This window comes from Bombina bombina, chromosome 5 (assembly GCF_027579735.1).
Source record: "Bombina bombina isolate aBomBom1 chromosome 5, aBomBom1.pri, whole genome shotgun sequence".
Lineage (NCBI taxonomy): Eukaryota > Metazoa > Chordata > Amphibia > Anura > Bombinatoridae > Bombina > Bombina bombina.
The window spans coordinates 674,136,584-674,157,039 of NC_069503.1; positions in this window are offsets into that span (position 1 = coordinate 674,136,584).

A 20,456-nucleotide genomic window follows, 5' to 3' on the forward strand; every position below is an offset into this window, starting at 1 on the left:
TAACCCCTAATCTGCCGACCGCAAAGCGCCGCCACCTACGTTATCCTTATGTACCCCTAATCTGCTGCCCCTAACACCGCCGACCCCTATATTATATTTATTAACCCCTAATCTGCCCCCCTCAACGTCGCCGACACCTGCCTACACGTATTAACCCCTAATCTGCCCCCCTCAACGTCGCCGACACCTGCCTACACTTATTAACCCCTAATCCACCTCACTAACCCTATCATAAATAGTATTAACCCCTAATCTGCCCTCCCTAACATCGCCGACACCTAACTTCAATTATTAACCCCTAATCTGACGACCGGAGCTCACCGCTACTATAATAAATGGATTAACCCCTAAAGCTAAGTCTAACCCTAACCCTAACACCCCCCTAAGTTAAATATAATTTAAATCTAACGAAATTAATTAACTCTTATTAAATAAATTATTCCTATTTAAAGCTAAATACTTACCTGTAAAATACATCCTAATATAGCTACAATATAAATTATAATTACATTGTAGCTATTTTAGGATTAATATTTATTTTACAGGCAACTTTGTAATTATTTTAACCAGGTACAATAGCTATTAAATAGTTAAGAACTATTTAATAGTTACCTAGTTAAAATAATAACAAAATTACCTGTAAAAAAAATCCTAACCTAAGTTATAATTAAACCTAACACTACCCTATCAATAAATTAATTAAATAAAATACCTACAATTACCTACAATAAAACCTAACACTACACTATCAATAAATAAATTAAATACAATTCCTACAAATAACTACAATTACATAAACTAACTAAAGTACAAAAAATAAAAAAGAACTAAGTTACAAAAATAAAAAAATATTTACAAACATAAGAAAAAGATTACAACAATTTTAAACTAATTACACCTACTCTAAGCCCCCTAATAAAATAACAAAGACCCCCAAAATAAAAAAATGCCCTACCCTATTCTAAATTAATAGAGTTAAAAGCTCTTTTACCTTACCAGCCCTGAACAGGGCCCTTTGCGGGGCATGCCCCAAGAAAATCAGCTCTTTTGCCTGTAAAAAAAAAACATACAATACCCCCCCCAACATTACAACCCACCACCCACATACCCCTAATCTAACCCAAACCCCCCTTAAATAAACCTAACACTAAGCCCCTGAAGATCTTCCTACCTTGTCTTCACCTCAACAGGTATCACCGATCCGTCCTGGCATCCGGTGCTGAAGACGTCCAGAAGAGGCTCCAAAGTCTTCCTCCTATCCGGCAAGAAGAGGACATCCGGACCGGCAAACATCTTCATCCAAGCGGCATCTTCGATCTTCTTCCATCCGGTGCGGAGCGGGTCCATCTTGAAGCAGCTGACGCGGATCCATCCTCTTCTTCCGGCGTCTCCCGACGAATGACGGTTCCTTTAAGGGACGTCATCCAAGATGGCGTCCCTCGAATTCCGATTGGCTGATAGGATTCTATCAGCCAATCGGAATTAAGGTAGGAATATTCTGATTGGCTGATGGAATCAGCCAATCAGAATCAAGTTCAATCCGATTGGCTGATCCAATCAGCCAATCAGATTGAGCTTGCATTCTATTGGCTGTTCCGATCAGCCAATAGAATGCAAGCTCAATCTGATTGGCTGATTGGATCAGCAAAAGTATTTCCTCTTTATTATTACATTGAATATTTGTGAGCAGATGGTTTAGATTTTTAATTAGGTTTGTATGGAATACAACACAAGGTGTAACCTTTTTTGGGGTAACAAAAGTTAAAATTTGCATTTAGAAAAACAAAAAACCTTTGCTAAGAGCAACTTGTTTACTCTTTTTATAGCCTGTGTTTGGAATAAATCCTGGAACCAAACTACAGTTGAAATTAGCATTTAAAAAATTCTAAACCAAAGAAAAGTTAAATTTGCTTAAACTTACCAAACGGGTTTATTGGGTTTTTATCTTTAATACTATTTATTTGCCTTAAAATGTACATTAAGATTAATCTGACCCCCCCCCCCTTCTTCTAAACAATCAAAATTTAAAATATTATTAAAGTTTTTCCTCAATGTAATACTGTATGCTTCCATTGCTTTAGCTAATTGTTTTGGGAATATATCAGAAAAAAAGGCTCCCTTGCTTTACTTTGTTCACTTTTTTTCCCCTTTTATCTCTCTCCTTCAATTATTTAGGCTAGTATTGATGGTTTAAACACCTTTAAAAGGAGAAATATATTTTATTTACATTGGAAGTCTAGTTAGGTATATTTATTTTTTCTTTTCGTGTGATACCTGTTATCTGCTAAAATGCCTGGGAAAAACTATATTTCGCAAAAGGTTTGTGACTACTATATCCATAAATATAATGGTCCATTCTTCATCCCAGAAGCTAAGAACCCCCAACTGTGAAAGTTTCTTAGAGATACTAACACAGGTAGCAACTCTTAAAAAGATTAATAATAATAAAAGAAAATGTATGATAGCACAGGCAGTGATTTCAACAATAAGGGGACTGACACACATAATTGGAGACTTGACAGAGCAAAATAAAGATTTGAAATTAAAGTTAGATAAAACACAGACTGACAGAGATTGTAATTAGCTTTCTGCTTTAACACCATACAGATTGGTAAATTACGTCAATTAAAATTAACGGAACACAGCATAAACGAATACTCAAATAAAATTAGTGAGCTACAGATTAAAAAAAAAACAAAAAGAAAAAATAATTAGTGATATTTCTGGGAACAATGCAGATTGTGATCACTTACTGCCACAAAGGAGAGAGCCAAAACAAGTAATAAAACAAGATAAAATGCCAGTGGGCCCCACTAAAAACCCAAGTTCTGTTCCAATTGCCCCTGTCATAATATCTGAGAATTTTAACACCCTGAAAGTTCCTACAGGTTTTTAAAATCAGACTAGGCCTATGAATGCAGCAGATAAAGATATTTTTCAGAAATGGTGGGGCACAATCCCCACAAACAGCTTTAATAACTTTTCCCATTGGTTTCACAAGGGGTTGAAAAAGCTATACAAATATGTATGAGCATGCAGGAATGGATAGAATTGCTTCAAGATGCCATGGGCCCCTATGCCAACAGGCTATTAGGATTCAACTCAATCATATCTGATAAGGCTGGGAGAATAGTTAAAACCTTTTTCAATTTTACTAGTCTAGAAAAAGAGATTAGTGAAATTACCATGAAACCTCAAGATGGACCATTTGATGTAGCAAAAAGAGTTTTATTCTGGTGTGTGCTGTGCCAACCACAGACCCAAATGGTCTGGGGGTCACCAGCTGACATACAGAGGGTACTTGAAGCTCTCCCTAGAAAATGTAGTGAGTTTGTAAAGCTGTATGATCCAAACTCCACAAACTTAGTTAGAAATGGTGCTTACTAGAGCTGAGAAGTGGTGGAATTATCACCCATACACCATAAAGGCAATTTCTGCAGTGAAACAGTCAATTGAGAACAATCTGAATATTCACAAGCAGAGGGGCAACAGGAGACATGTTTGGGGATATCAGAATAATAGAGCATCAAATACAGGAAACTGGAGAGACAGGAATTTAAATGGCGATACTAACAGAGGAGAAAATAAGCATAATTGGAGGCTGAGGCCAAATGAGATAAGCAATAAGGCCAATTTAAGTTATTGGGAACTCAAACAACAAAACAGGAGAATGAGAGGTGAATTTTGGTTTCTAAAAAAACAGCTGACAGAGCTGGAGTGCTCAAATTAAATCATTATTTTTTGTTTATAAGCATATTTGTTTGCAGTGCATTTGTATCATGTGATGTGTACTTTAGTTTTAAGTTCAATTAATAATTGTGTTTTCATAATTAAGTTTTAAATATGCCAATATTTAGAATGCATAGTTAATTAATGCATTTTTTTTTTTTTTTAAAACAACAAAAAACAGATATCTCCATTGTGATTAATTTTGGGAGGCCACATGCAAGACATGTAAAATGAGGAATTAGGCCAAAATAATATATGGCATAAAGGGGTAAATACTCATATAGGGACAAGCAACATAAGTTTAAGTAAGGGGCGAGTGGGATGATGCAATGATGGAGGCACAACCCAACTTGAAGTTAATAACTGTGAATGTGGTTTCTACTGCAGATGGATTGTTGTAGTGTGAAGTAAATATATGCCTGGTTTTAATCTCTTTTCATTCCTTCGAGGTGGACAGGGTTATGGAGCTGCTTCATAAGTTGTGTTTCTGGCGCGTCTAAAGACTCGCCAGAAACATGGCTCCGTACGGAGCTTGATAAATGGGCCTGCATGTGTCTATGCATAATATTGAGTGAATTTTTTTAAATGAATTGTATAAAGTTAGACTAGGAATTGACAGTCCTAGGAAAGTACAGAAGAGCTCCTATCGCCGAGGGAATGATATACCAAAGGGATAGTGGGAGAATTTTCCCTGTAAGGTTTTCCCTCCCACTGTGTTCTTCTGTACTAGTGGGTATAACATAATATTTTATATTTTATATATATAATATTTTTTGGCATTTGATAAACCACTCCCTATTGGATTGGGGTATAAAAACTGGAACACCACAACCTATCCCTCTTTTTACCCTCTTCCATCTCCTGATGAAAATGATGGCTGATGTTTGACACATTGGTGATTTTGGCTAAGTATATTCCTAGGGTTATTTTGGCAGTATTGCACAAATTGGGGTTGTAGTAGAGTTGTCCTGTATTAATTATTTGGACTGTTTTGCTGTAAAATAGATGTGTATATATACCTGTACATATTTATCTTATTATTAACATACATTGATTCCTAATAAACTCTTTGGAAACAATGGAGACCCTCTCATAGAGTTTATTTCACAACTAACAACTAATTAATAACCACACCAATTTGATCTAATTAACTTTTGGGAGTAAAGTTATTTCATCATCATTTTTTTAAAGTTAGGAATACAATAGGTTCAATAGAGTTGTTAAATTTCTCGAATCTATGTTGCCCTTATACACACATGTTTTGGCTATATAGCAGGTTTTTGAACAAATGCAGTAAATATATTTTTAATACATTATATATATATATATATATATATATATATGGTGTAAATACACCCACACATCTTAGGGATGCGTTACAATAGAATGCCATAAGCATTGTAATAGGGGGAGCATTGAGTATATATTTTTAGCTACTGGTTCGGTATGTCTATCTATAAAACACATAATCATGGTATAGTATGTAGTGTAGAGGATCATATAGGATAAATTCTTCCTTTACGATCACACAGCATATCCTGTTCTACTCAGGTTCTGCTAAATTCTATTCTGTATGTATATACATTTTTCCTTTGGGAAGTTATAGAGTGTAAACCCCAAATGATCAGAACAAATTCTATTGTCTAGATCATGTGTGATATTCACAAGTAGCAGTAGGAAAGTTCAGTGTTAGTTTTAGTTGGCTACTTACTTATTTAGTCTATATATTTTATATTCATATAGGTGGGGACTTTGAAAGATCTCTCCGATACACACATAACCCACATCACATAATAAACTATATATGTGCACATGATAGGATAGATTCATCTTTGTTAGATTGGTACACCTATTTATTGGTATATGTAACACGGAAGTAGTATATTGACAAATATAACAATGACAGTTTGCATATTAGAAGGGATATTTGTTTTTAGAAAATATTTGTTATTAGAAAAATTAATCATAGGAGTAAATTAGTTGCTTTAAATTGCATGCTCTATCTGAATCATGAAATAAAATAAATTGGGTGTAGTATTCCTTTAAGTTTCATTGTTATAGTATAGCACAGAACTAAATGAAGAACTCCACTACTTGAGCAGATGTTTTGTGCTCCATTAACTAAGCATTGAGGATAATCTGGCATTAATGTTACTGTGCACCCCCATAGACGTCAATTATATGATGGATTTAACACATCCACAAAGATGTTAATGCAAAATAGACTATGGGCTCTATTTATCAAGGTCTGGCGGACCTAATCCGACACTGCGGATCAGGTCTGCCAGACCTCTCTGAATGCGGCTAGCAATACGCTCGCCGTATTCAGCATTGCACCAGCAGCTCACAAGAGCTGCTGGTGCAACGCTGCCCCCCTGCAGACAGCAGGGGGGTATCAATCAACCCGATCGTTCTCAATCGAGTTGATTTCCGGCAATGTTTGTCCGCCTGCTCAGAGCAGGCGGACAAGTTATGGAGCAGCCGTCTTTGTGACCGCTGCTTCATAACTGCTGATTCTGGCGAGCCTGCAGGCTTGCCAGAAACACGGGGCATCATAAATATGCCCCTATGGCTCAAGCAATAAAAAATAATTTTGGACTTGAGAACAAAAATGGAAGCAATATGTATAGCTCTCAAGCAATGAAAACACCCAATAGCGCTAATATTTGTATCCACTCCACTTGCAATCTAGGCCATACTCTTTAAATGACAATATGAATAAAGTCTTTCTTATAATCTTTACTAGAAAAAAAATAATACATCAAATACGTCTTTTAAAAAATCAAATAGTTGAAATTAAATATGCAATAATAAAACTACAATTGAAGGTTAGGTGGAGAGAACGATTAATGTAAATAAGACTACATAGGGAAGGGAAAAGGTCAATAGGAGTGGAATAAAAATACTTTAATTTCAACTAGATCTGCCAAAATAAAGCTCACTGTTTTGTCTCATAATATATCCAACCTTGTTTCTAACTTAAAGGGATACTAAACTCAAATTTTTTTCTTTCATGATTTGGATATAGCATGCAATTTAAAGCAACTTTATAATTTAATACTATTATCAATTTTTCTAAATGTAGCCACCAATCAGCAAGCACTATCCAGGTGCTGAACCAAAAATTGACCGGCTCCTAAGCTTTTGTTCCTGCTTTTTTTAAATAAAGATACCAAGAGAATGAAGAAAAATTGATAATAGGAGTAAATTAGAAAGTTGATTAAAATTGCATGCTCTATATGAATCATAAAATAAAAAATGTGGGTTTAGTATCGCTTTAACATAAAGCCATAATTTTTTGTTTTTGTCTATTAAAATTAGACTATATTAAAGATAGATAGATAGATAGATAGATAGATAGATAGATATTAAACAAATGTGACTTTTTAAAAGCGTTTGTTTAGGCTAAAGAATGGGGGGTTTTTAGCTTCAAGGATTCATTTAAATCCGTCATAGACAGAGTTATTAGAAACAATTTCAGATGAGCTTTAGGAACAGTTACAAGCATACTTATAGTATGAAATATTTCCAAGGGGAAAATGTTCAACAGCACTTGCTCTTGAGACAGCAGCAAGTAATTGTTTAGAGAACAGACTCAAAGTCATTATTCTCTAAATGCTGTTCGCTTAGAGGTTGTATATGAACCATGAAGAGCAATTCAATTTTGCATGTTCCCTTTTCTTAGAGGGGAGAATGCTGAATAGCAGAAGAGGAAAAATTAATGTAACAGGAATAAGAGACAAGCAAATTAAGGTGAGAAGCCATCTTAGTTGAGTTTTGAGAAACCTAACTCTGCCAAGTAATATACATAATAATACCCTATTAACCTTAAAAAACAAATTTAAGACTTGGCTGTGTACCTTAAAGGGACATTAAACCCCCCAAAAATATTTCATTATTTAGGTAGAACATATCATTTTATACTTCTATTATAAAATTTGCTTCATTTTCTTGGTATCATTTGTTTAAGAAGAAGCAATGCACTACTGGTTTCTAACTGAACATATGGTTTAGTCAATGGCAATCAGTAAATATATGCAGCCACCAATCAGCAGCTAGAACCTAGGTTCTTTGCTGCTCCTGAGCTTACCTAGATAAACCTTTCATCAAAGGATAACAAGAGAAGTAAGCAAATTACATAATAGAAGTAAGTTGGAAAGTTGTTTAAAATTGTATGTTCTGTCCAAATCATGAATGTCTAATTATGACTTTACTGTCCCTTTAACTACAATATACAGACATGCATAAGTGGTTTGTCTGATCACATCAAGTTCTTTGGGAAAATAAACTGAGATGAATCAGGTCTTCAATGTTTTATGGGAGCAACTCCTATTCAAATGACAACAATAAAATGCCTTGCAATCAAGCAGAAGAAGATGAAACACTTTTAACTTGCATGAGGATGTGGGCAAGTTCCTGTATGATCCCTGCATGATAATTACCTTTTTTAGTGCAGTAATATAGTAAATCAGGAAATATTTTATAGGTTACAGTTACATAGCCCCTACTTAGCTGATTGTTTCAAGTTTTAGACACTTGAATTTAGAGAGATCTGTAAATGCAGAACTCATATTTGACACTTATTTTGTATGATCTTTCTATCATCAAACATTTCACTGTGCTAATATGTAATGTGCTTTCAAAACCTCTTTAATAAAAGTAATTAATAAAAAAAAAATATAAATAAATAGACAGTTACAAAGGCTCAATGGCTTTTATTAAAATAAAAAAACAATCGACTAGATTACGAGTTGTGCGTTAGGCTGAAAAAGCAGCGTTAACAGGTCCTAACGCTGCTTTTTCACTACCGCTGCTATTACGAGTCTTGCAGGTTTAGGGGCACCGCACACTTTTTTGGCCTTACCGCAAAACGTCTTACGTAAACTTTGCAAAATCTTTTTTCTATAGGACTTCCATAGCGCTGGTATTACGAGTCGGTCCTGGGAGGCCAAAAAGTGAGCGGTGCACCCTCTACCTCCAAGATCCCCAATGCATTTTAAAGCCAGTAGTTATGAGTTTTACACTACAACGCCGTAGCATCAAACTCATAACTAAAGTGCTAAAAAGTACACTGATACCCATAAACTACCTATTAACCCCTAAACCGAGGCCCTCCCGCATCGCAAACACTATAATACATTTTTTAACCCCTAATCTGCCGCTCCGGACATCGCCGCCACTAGAATAAACATATTAACCCCTAAACCGCCGCACTCCCACCTCGCAAACACTTGTTAAATAATATTAACCCCTAATCTGCTATCCCTAACATCGCCGCCACCTACATTATTATTATTAACCCCTAACCTGCCGCTGCGGACACCGCCACCGCCTACATTATACTTATTAACCCCTAATCTGCTGCCCCCAACATCGCCGACACCTACATTATATTTATTAACCCCTAATCTGCCGCCCCCAACGTCGCCGCCACTATACTAAATGTATAACCCCTAAACCTAAGTCTAAGTCTAACCCTAACACCCCTAACTTAAATAGAATTACAATAAATCTAAATAAATATTAATATTATTACCTAAATAATTCATATTTAAAACTAGATACTTACCTGTAAAATAAACCCTAAGCTAGATACAATATAACTAATAGTTACATTGTAGCTATCTTAGGGTTTATTTTTATTTTACAGGCAAGTTTGTATTTATTTTAACTAGGTAGAATAGTTATTAAATAGTTATTAACTATTTAATAAGTACCTAGCTAAAATAAATACAAAAGTAATTAAAACCTAACCTGTTACACTAACACCTAACACTACACTACAATTAAATAAATTAACTAAATTAAAAACAATTAAATAAATTAAATTAAATTAACTAAATTAAAAAAAAAACACTAAATTACAGAAAATAAAAAACAAATTACAGATCTTTAAACTAATTAACCTAATCTAATAGCCCTCTCAAAATAACACCCCCCTCCAAATAAAAAAAAACCCTAGCCTAAACTAAACTATCAATAGCCCTTTAAAGGGACTTTTGCGGGGCATTGCCCCAAAGTAATCAGGTCTTTTACCTGTAAAAAAAAAATGCAAACAACCCCCCAACAGTAAAATCCACCACCCACACAACCGACCCCCCAAATAAAATACTAACTTAAAAAACCTAAGCTCCCCATTGTCCTAAAAAGGGCATTTGAATGGGCATTGCCCTTAAAAGGGCAGTTAGCTCTATTGCAGGCCCAAACCCTAACCTAAAAATAAAACCCACCCAATACACCCTTAAAAAAACCTAACACTAACCCCCTGAAGATCGACTTACAGTTCTGAAGACCGGACATCCATCCTTAAGGAAGCGGCATAAGTCTTCATCCAACCGGGTCGAAGTCCTCAACGAAGCCGGGAGAAGTCTTCATCCAAGCCAGGTGAAGTGGTCCTCCAGACGGGCAGAAGTCTTCATCCAGACGGCATCTTCTATCTTCATAGATCTGACGCGGAGCGGGTCCATCTTCAAGACATCTGACGTGGAGCATCCTCTTCATCTGGAATCTTCATACTGAATGATGGTACCTTTAAGTGACGTCATCCAAGATGGCGTCCCTTAGATTCCGATTGGCTGATAGAATTCTATCAGCCAATCGGAATTAAGGTAAAAAAAATCCTATTGGCTGATGCAATGCTGACGAGAATTTTTCCAGGACACAGTAGTATTCTCAACAGAATATTCTAATCAGTTTAATAAAATCTGTAATATTCTTAGAACAAAAACATATTTTGAGGAATGATGAGTTCCTGGCTAATATTGTTGATTCTTGCAAATTTGTCCCCCCAAAAAACCTTACTCTAGCTTCTAAATTAGCCCCTAGTATGATATGTGATAAGAGATTGGATAAGAGCAATTGGATGAGAAGAAGGGGTACATTCAAATGGGGTACCAGTTCTTGTATAACATGTGGTGTACTAAAATTACCAAGCTTTGTGACACAAGAGAATTTCTCATTAAATTCGTATGCCAACAGCAGAACAGATTTTGTGGTGTATCTACTGGAATGTGCCCATTTGTACATATGACATCTCTATAACTGTACTTATATATTTTGTTCTCTAGATAGATTGACTTTGTTGATATTCTTGACTTGTAACATGTGTACATATTTTTGTGTTTTTATTGTTTTTAAGTGTTCCATGATTTGACTACTGTGATTGGCTACTATGCATTAATCATTTCTATGATTAAGTTCCAAGTGTGGGCACGAAACGCGTAAGGAGTTATGGGTTACTTGCCTTTATGTACCACTTTTTTAATGTGACTTAATAAAAGTTATTTTTTTTTACTTTTTATTGGGCCTGTTGCTTGTGGAGCCATTTTTCCTCTTTGCCTGCAGCAGAAACTCGGCCTGCACCTACTCAGCTGTCGGATATTCCAAGTTATTGATCTAGGCCCATTTTGGTATATTTCATGCCACCATTTCATCGCGAAAAGTGATCTTATAAAAAACCCTACCTGATACCTCACACTTCCCTGATCCCTCCCAAAATCTCTCTTCCCCCTGACCCACACTCATCTCCACCATCTTAGATACTGGTAGACAGTCTTCCAGTATGCAGTATAGGGCTTTTTTAAATTTTTATTATTTAAAAAATAAAAAAAAAATCTGCAGTGAAGTGATCCTAACTCACCCCGTCCCACTAGTGGCATTCATCTTTGGTACTATCAGCTGTCTGCCAGTACCCACATTATAGGATTTTTTTGTTTGTTTTTTTAATGTATTATTTTCTCTAGTGTAGTGGTCCTCCCCACCTTGATTGTTAATTGCGTCACCCCAAACCAACCATCCCAAATTTTTTCTCTAGTGCAGAGCCCCATTCTTCCCTCTCCCTTCAAAATATTTTTTCTGTAGTTTAAGGCCCCTCCCCTGCAGGGCCACCCACCAGCCACCAGTATTCCCTCCCACACCTCCCACCAACACCAACATGGATCGTTACAGGCCTTGTTACTATCTAACGATCTGACAATCATGCTCAATTACCATATGAAGGCAGATGCTGGAAGCCCAGGAACATCAAGTCTTGGTTGTCATTTCACAACCAAGACTACTTGGCCCTCCAGCAGTATGGACATAGATCTACATCATGCAGTACAATGGTAGATTTACGTCCATTTGGCCCAAGGGGTTAAGCGAAGGTGATCCTTCGTTGGCCTTAGCTCATCAATGACTTACCTTAGAAGCAGCCTCTCTAAGTTCCCCATAGATGTTAGGTGTGTTTATGATTCTGAGGATTCTTCCTTTGAGGACAGACTTTCTGAATCTCAGGGCCCTGCTGCTGTTGCAGATGTGTCCTTTAAAGGGATATGAAGCCCAAAACATTAATTTTGTGATTCAAACAGAGCATTTCATTTTTAAAAAAGTATGCCATATGCTTCTATTATCAAATTTACGTTGTTCCCATAGTATTAGTTTAAGAGAGTCTTAGGCCTTGATTTGGAGTTTGGCGGTAGCCGTGAAAACCAGCGTTAGAGGCTCCTAACGCTGGTTTTAGGCAACATCCGGTATTTGGAGTCAGTCAAAAAAGGGTCTAACGCTCACTTTTCAGCCACGACTTTTCCATACTGCAGATCCCCTTACGTCAATTGCGTATCCTATCTTTTCAATGGGATTTTTCTAACTCCGGTATTTAGAGTCGTGTCTGAAGTGAGCGTTAGAATTCTAACGACAAAACTCCAGCCGCAGAAAAAAGTCAGTAGTTAAGAGCTTTCTGGGCTAACGCCGGTTCATAAAGCTCTTAACTACTGTACTCTAAAGTACACTAACACCCATAAACTACCTATGTACCCCTAAACCGAGGTCCCCCCACCTCGCCGCCACTCGATTAAATTTTTTTAACCCCTAATCTGCCGACCGCCACCTACGTTATCCTTATGTACCCCTAATCTGCTGCCCCTAACACCGCCGACCCCTATATTATATTTATTAACCCCTAACCTGCCCCCCACAACGTCGCCGACCACCTACAAACAATAATTAACCCCTAATCTGCCGACCGCAAAGAGCCGCCACCTACATTATAGCTATGTACCCCTAATCTGCTGCCCCTAACACCGCCGACCCCTATATTATATTTATTAACCCCTAATCTGCCCCCCTCAATGTCGCCTCCACCTGCCTACACTTATTAACCCCTAATCTGCCGAGCGGACCTGAGCGCTACTATAATAAAGTTATTAACCCCTAATCCGCCTCACTAACCCTATAATAAATAGTATTAACCCCTAATCTGCCCTCCCTAACATCGCCGACACCTAACTTCAATTATTAACCACTAATCTGCCGACTGGAGCTCACCGCTATTCTAATAAATGTATTAACCCCTAAAGCTAAGTCTAACCCTAGCACTAACACCCCCCTAAGTTGAATATAATTTTTATCTAACGAAATTAATTAACTCTTATTAAATAAATTATTCCTATTTAAAGCTAAATACTTACCTGTAAAATAAACCCTAATATAGCTACAATATAAATTATAATTATATTATAGCTATTTTAGGATTAATATTTATTTTACAGGTAACTTTGTAATTATTTTAACCAGGTACAATAGCTATTAAATAGTTAAGAACAATTTAATAGCTAAAATAGTTAAAATAATTACAAATATACCTGTAAAATAAATCCTAACCTAAGTTACAATTAAACCTAACACTACACTATCAATACATTAATTAAATAAAATACCTATAATTATGTATAATTAAACCTAACACTACACTATCAATAAATTAATTAAATACAATTGCTACAAATAAATACAATGAAATAAACTAACTAAAGTACAAAAAATAAAAAAGAACTAAGTTACAAAAAATAAAAAAAATATTTACAAACATTAGAAATATATTACAACAATTTTAAACTAATTACACCTACTCTAAGCCCCCTAATAAAATAACAAAGCCCCCCAAAATAAAAAAATGCCCTACCCTATTCTAAATTACTAAAGTTCAAAGCTCTTTTACCTTACCAGCCCTGAACAGGGCCCTTTGCGGGGCATGCCCCAAGAAGTTCAGCTCTTTTGCCTGTACAAAAAAAACATACAATACCCCCCCCAACATTACAACCCAATCTTCCATCCGATTGAAGTCTTCATCCAAGAGGCATCTTCTATCGTCATCCATCCGGAGCGGAGTGGCAGCATCCTGAAGACCTCCGACGCGGAACATCCATCCTGGCTGACGACTGAACGACGAATGACGGTTCCTTTAAATGACGTCATCCAAGATGGCGTCCCTCGAATTCCGATTGGCTGATAGGATTCTATCAGCCAATCGGAATTAAGGTAGGAAAAATCTGATTGGCTGATTGAATCAGCCAATCAGATTGAGCTCGTATTCTATTGGCTGATCGGAACAGCCAATAGAATGTGAGCTCAATCTGATTGGCTGATTGGATCAGCCAATCGGATTGAACTTGATTCTGATTGGCTGATTCCATCAGCCAATCAGAATATTCCTACCTTAATTCCGATTGGCTGATAGAATCCTATCAGCCAATCGGAATTCGAGGGACGCCATCTTGGATGACGTCATTTAAAGGAACCGTCATTCGTCGTTCAGTCGTCGGCCAGGATGGATGTTCCACGTCGGAGGTCTTCAGGATGCTGCCGCTCTGCTCCAGATGGATGATGATAGAAGATGCCTCTTGGATGAAGACTTCAATCGGATGGAAGACCTCTTCTGCCCCGCTTGGATGAAGACTTCTACCGGATGGAGGACCTCTTCTTGCTCCGCTTGGATGAAGAATTTGGCTCGGCTGGGTGAAGACGACTCAAGGTAGGGAGATCTTCAGGGGCTTAGTGTTAGGTTTATTTAAGGGGGGTTTGGGTTAGATTAGGGGTATGTGGGTGGTGGGTTGTAATGTTGGGGGGGAGTTATTGTATGTTTTTTTTTACAGGCAAAAGAGCTGAACTTCTTGGGGCATGCCCTGCAAAGGGCCCTGTTCAGGGCTGGTAAGGTAAAAGAGCTTTGAACTTTAGTAATTTAGAATAGGGTAGGGCATTTTTTTATTTTGGGGGGCTTTGTTATTTTATTAGGGGGCTTAGAGTAGGTGTAATTAGTTTAAAATTGTTGTAATATATTTCTAATGTTTGTAAATATTTTTTTATTTTTTGTAACTTAGTTCTTTTTTATTTTTTGTACTTTAGTTAGGTTATTTCATTGTATTTATTTGTAGGAATTGTATTTAATTTATTTATTGATAGTGTACTGTTAGGTTTAATTGTAGATAATTATAGGTATTTTATTTAATTAATTTATTGATAGTGTAGTGTTTAGGTTTAATTGTAACTTAGGTTAGGATTTATTTTACAGGTATATTTGTAATTATTTTAACTATTTTAGCTATTAAATAGTTCTTAACTATTTAATAGCTATTGTACCTGGTTAAAATAATTACAAAGTTACCTGTAAAATAAATATTAATCCTAAAATAGCTATAATATAATTATAATTTATATTGTAGCTATATTAGGGTTTATTTTACAGGTAAGTATTTAGCTTTAAATAGGAATAATTTATTTAATAAGAGTTAATTAATTTCGTTAGATTAAAATTATATTTAATTTAGGGGGGTGTTAGTGTTAGGGTTAGACTTAGCTTTAGGGGTTAATACATTTATTAGAATAGCGGTGAGCTCCAGTCGGCAGATTAGGGGTTAATAATTGAAGTTAGGTGTCGGCGATGTTAGGGAGGGCAGATTAGGGGTTAATACTATTTATTATAGGGTTAGTGAGGCAGATTAGGGGTTAATAACTTTATTATAGTATCGCTCAGGTCCGGTCGGCAGATTAGGGGTTAATAAGTGTAGGCAGGTGGAGGCGACGTTGTGGGGGGCAGATTAGGGGTTAATAAATATAATATAGGGGTCGGCGGTGTTAGGGGCAGCAGATTAGGGGTACAAAGGGATAATGTAAGTAGCGGCGGTTTACGGAGCGGCAGATTAGGGGTTAAAAATAATATACAGGGGTCAGCGATAGCGGGGGCGGCAGAATAGGGGTTAATAAGTGTAAGGTTAGGGGTGTTTAGACTCGGGGTACATGTTAGAGTGTTAGGTGCAGACATAGGAAGTGTTTCCCCATAGCAAACAATGGGGCTGCGTTAGGAGCTGAACGCGGCTTTTTTGCAGGTGTTAGGTTTTTTTTCAGCTCAAACAGCCCCATTGTTTCCTATGGGGGAATCGTGCACGAGCACGTTTTTGAGGCTGGCCGCGTCCGTAAGCAACTCTGGTATCGAGAGTTGCAGTTGCGTTAAATATGCTCTACGCTCCTTTTTTGGAGCCTAACGCTGACATTATATGGACTCTCAATACCAGAGTTATTTTAAAGGTGCGGCCAGAAAAAAGCCAGCGTTAGCTACGCGGGTCCTTACCGACAAAACTCTAAATCTAGCCGTTAGGTAGGTGTCTGGAGCACTGCATGGCAGGAAATAAAGATTCCATCGAGTGGTTTTGCAAATGGATAACATACTTGCAAAAGTGCACACTCCTTAGCTTAGGACCCTGCAAAAGATACCAAGAGAACAAAGAAAATTTGGTTTCATGTCACTTTAGTTTCAGGCCTTAAAGGGATACAAAACCATAGTTTTTCTTTCATGATTCAGTACATACATTTTTATACAATTTTCCTATTTACTTCTATTATCACATTTGCTCCAGACTCTTGGTATCCTTTGAAGGAGCATGAATACACTAATGGAGCTAGCTGAACACAAATGGTGAGCCAATGACAACAGGCAGATCAGTGCAGCCACCAATAAGTAATTAGGTCCCAGTATTTCTCCTTAGAATAACCAAGGTATTTACAAGAGGCAATATTAAGATGAGATTTTCCTCAAGTTTGACCATAAAAAAAGAGCAGGAAAGGGGGGAAAGAGAGTGGAATATTCCTTTACCCTTTTTTTTTTCTCTTCTTTGTTTGTGGAATTGGTAAATAATTAAAAATTGTCCAGTAAGTTAGAAGACAATTGAAGAGGAGAATTATGTAGAGATATACATAAATTAAGAATAATGTTACGTTTTGTTTTGCTTTGTGTTATAACTCAATGATGTATGCATATTTATCCACTTCTATTAAACTAATTATATTTTTGTCTTGGTTGTAACTGGATATGATAAATAAATATAATTTTAAAAAAAATGAATAACCAAGGTATTCTTTTTTTAGCAAAATATAGCAAGTGAATTAAGCAAATTTGATAAAAGAAGTAAATTGAAAAGCATTTTAATCATTGTACACATCTGAAACTTTTGAGCTTTATGTCCCTTTAAGCATATTTTTGCTTTCTTGCAGGGAGTTTTCATTACTTGATAAGTAGAGTATTTTTTTGTTATAGTTAAGCAGCCAGTTAAAAATATTGATAATTTTTTAAGGCAGCCCCCAAACAGCCTTCTTCGTTCACAGTGCCTTTTTTAGTTTCTAATCTCATTTCTAAGGAATGGCAGAAACTAGGTATTTCTTTTGTTCTCTCTGCTAAATTCAGACCTATGTTCCCTCTCCCTTCTGCTCACAGATATTTAAGAAACTATTCTCAAGGTGAATACAGCTATTTGCATTCTTACCAGGTGTACTACTATCCCTTTGTATAGAAATCTTGAAGTTTTGTTTGTAGATGGTCCTTTCAGTTTGCAGGCGTAATGTTTAAGCCTGCTGTCAGTGTGGTCTGTGTTGCTGCTGCTACTTCTGTTTAGTATGAAAAACATTCAAAACAAGTTTCTGTGGAAACTGCTCTGGATGAAATTCAGAAAAGCTTAAAGGGATAGTAAAGTCAAAATTAAACTTTTGTGATTCAGATAGGGCGTGTAATTTTTTTTTTTATATTCATTTTTTATTGTATATTTCAACATGTTTAAACAAATACATTTGATTTCAAAAAGAATAAGTAAAGTAAGTTAGGCCAGCAATTGACAATTCAAGTATTCCTGCGTATGAGCAAAAGAGAAGGTAAAACAAGAAAGAACAAACATAAAACCCTCTAATATTTTCTAAGCTTTTTCTGGCCTCTGATAGCCTAAAAAAAAGAAAATAAATTAACTCTATTAATCCTTAAGTTTTAAGGTTATCCTGTTGCAATATTTTTATTTGTAATTCCATACAATTACTGACCCTAAAAAAAAAAAAAACAAACAAAAAAAACAAACAAAAAAAAAACAAAAAAAAGAACTGGAAACTCAAAAAAAAAAAAAAAACAAACAAACAAACAAACAAAAAAAATAATAAGGGGAAGGATTCTTCCTCCTCAGTCCTCCCTCCTCCTCCCCCCCTACCAACTCTCCTGAGTCCAATCCATTCACCAAAGCCCCAGTAAAACCAGCTCTGTGTTTTGAAAGGGGAATATAATATACTCTATTTCTGTAATCGGGAGGGATTTAATAAATGGTGCCCATTTACCAAAGAATTTTCTGATGTCACTCTCATTGTTGATGTTCGTATCACGTTGCTCTAAAATGCATTGTTTTTTAAGGTAATTTTTTATTTCTACCACCGAAGGTAATTCTTTCGTTTTCCATTTTTTAAATATTAGGTATCTGGCTGCTAAAATGGAGACACTTATTATCTTTTTCGTTCAAATGTTGTTCTGCCTGATTGTTGCAGCAGAAAATGATTAAGCTTGGTGACAACTCCAAGGGAGAAATCTTAAGAGAGGTGTTAATCCAAAATTCAAGTTTACGCCAGAACTGACTAATCAGGGGGCATTTAAACATCATGTGTATGATATCAGCTGCAACCAGAGAACATTTCGGACACTTTTGAAAATTCGGATTCTGAAGCTTATGCCCTTTTTCTGGTGTATAATGAAATTTATGTATCAATTTAAGATGCGCTTCTCTCCATGTTGCTGAGAGAGTGGCCTGAGCCACTTTGTGAATGGATTTTTGAATGAATTTACAATCAACATGCTCTAGTGCCATGATTAGTCTCCAGTCTTGAGCAATTTTCTCTAAAGTACGTTTCCCCTCTTGAGCTCCTAAAAGATAGTAGCAGTAAGAGATGGACATGCGGCCCTTCTTAACTAATGTAAGCCAGTCCTCTAGGTCACCCAGCTCCCAGTTCCACTCACCCTCCCTCAGTAACCCAGATACATAATGCCTTGCTTGCAGAAAAGCATAGATTGAAGCTGTTTTTAATTTCTTCAAATGTTCTGAGACACTTATTCTCTTCATCGATAAATTGTATTATCGTTTTTAGTCCCACTGAATACCACTTTTTAAAGATACCTGAGTCTAGACCAGCTTGAAATAATGGATTACCCCTTAGGGGAAGATATTTGGAAACTTTGCAATTAAAGGAAAGAAGCTTCCCTATCCTCCACCATGCCTTTAATGGGTTAAAAATCGCTTTAATTTTCTTGATTCTAAGTGGCATGTCCTTCGGAGCGCAATGTAATAGTGCGCAAGGTAAGTATGGATCACAGATGCTCTCTTCCAATGCATTGTTTAGAACATAATTATTGCCGGAGATCCAGTCTGCCGCAATACGTGCTAAGAAAGAAAGATTATAAAGCCGCAAGTTAGGTAATGCGAATCCTGCAAATATCTTGGCTTGTGTCAATTTATTCAGGGCTATCCTAGGTTTTCTCGTTTGCCATATGAAGCTTCTAAGCCAGCTGTTTAGGCTTTGAATGTCCCTATCAAATAGCATTAATGCAGTATTCTGTAATATATACAGCAATTTAGGAAGAAGTACCATTTTGAACAGGGCTATCCGTCCTGATATAGAGAGGGGTAGGTTTTCCCAAGTCCTTAGTTTATCTTTAAATATTGTCAGAATTGGAGGGATGTTGAGGTTATATAGGTCAAGTGGATTCGTAGGTATTACTATACCTAAATACTTAAATGAGTCCTTAACTATTCTAAAGGGGCTGTTCAAGAAGGAGTCTTTGTTTTTTCGGAGCCAATAGATCTCTGATTTGTTTACGTTTGTTTTATACCCCGAAAATAACCCAAATTGGTTAATAATTTGTAAGAGCTTGGGTATATTAACTTGAGTATTTGACAGATAAACAAGGATATTGTCCGCGTATAAGGCTAATTTCATCTCCTGTTTACCTATCTTAACACCTTCCAGCTGTGACCTGATCTTAATAGCCAGTGACTCAATAGACAGATTGAAAAGGAGGGGAGAAAGGGGGCAGCCCTGTCTGGTTCCTCTGTTGAGCACAATTTGTGAAGAGACAATGTTATTGACGATTATACTAGTGGAAGGAAGGGTATACAAATTTAAAATAAATTTTAGAAAGTTGCCTTTGAACCCAAATTGACCCAGCGAGGTGAAAAGATGGTCGTGCTGTATAGAATCAAAAGCCTTTTCCACGTCAATTGCCACAATAGCTAAGTCTGGGGTATGTTCCCCTTCCTCCCTCTCCCCCCTTTCAGCATTAAAAAAGTATTCTGTTACCACTAGGACTTCTCTAATTTTAGCTGAGGAATTCCGTGAATTTAGGAAGCCTGCTTGGTCTTTATGTATGATATTTGGTAATATCACTTGCAATCTTTTGGCCAAGATAGACATAAAGACCTTGTAGTCCACATTTAGTAGAGCTATTGGTCTATATGACTCCCTTTGTGCTGGATCTTTTCCACCTTTAAGAATAAGAGTTGTATAAGATGCTGAGAAGGCTTTCGGTACCGGTTTCCCCTGGGTGTACATAGCATTGTATGCCTTATTGAGGTGGGGCACAATCTCTAACGACAGCATCTTGTAAAATTCACTTGGTA